The following is a 634-nucleotide window of genomic DNA, read 5'->3' as shown; positions in this document are numbered from 1 at the left end:
TGTATGTGTGTATGTGTGTTTGTGTGTGTGCGCGCGTGTGTGTGTGGTTATGTGTTTGTGTTGAAACCTCAAACCAATGTGCCATTGTCTGGAAGATAAAGATTGATAATAATATCTATTATCTTATCTCATCTTCTAATGGGGGCGATTTTGCCAAAGAATGGGGTTCAAAAGTACCCCCTTCCTCTCATTATATACCATGCACGACATACACCCAGGATCGGGCTCATAAATATGATTTTCCTTGACTGAGAGACAGCGTGGTGAAATCAGGTGCTCGTCAAAATAAAGAAAATGAAGAAACTGGAATTTAAAAACTTTTAGAGGGAATTTCTATCGAATTTTTTTTTTGGCTCAACACCCTCTATGTCTGTAAAGAGCACATTTTTGTACGGACTTTATTTTAAAAAATATTGATAAAAGGCACAAAAAATTGAAAATTTTCAGTTTCCATGAACTCTCAAGGTAGGTAAATTATAACTAAAGTAAAAACTTTGGCGGCTATTTTCTTGCAAATTTTACACCTGGAATCGGGTGACCCCCGCCACCCTTAATTGCCAATATCTTTACTAGTATCCAAGATAACAGGATATTTGTTAAAATCGAAAGCAAAACAAATGAACAATCTTTAAGA

This window comes from Aplysia californica, unplaced genomic scaffold (genome assembly GCF_000002075.1).
Source record: "Aplysia californica isolate F4 #8 unplaced genomic scaffold, AplCal3.0 scaffold01022, whole genome shotgun sequence".
In the NCBI taxonomy this organism is placed as follows: Eukaryota; Metazoa; Mollusca; class Gastropoda; order Aplysiida; family Aplysiidae; genus Aplysia; species Aplysia californica.
This window is presented reverse-complemented; position numbering follows the sequence as displayed.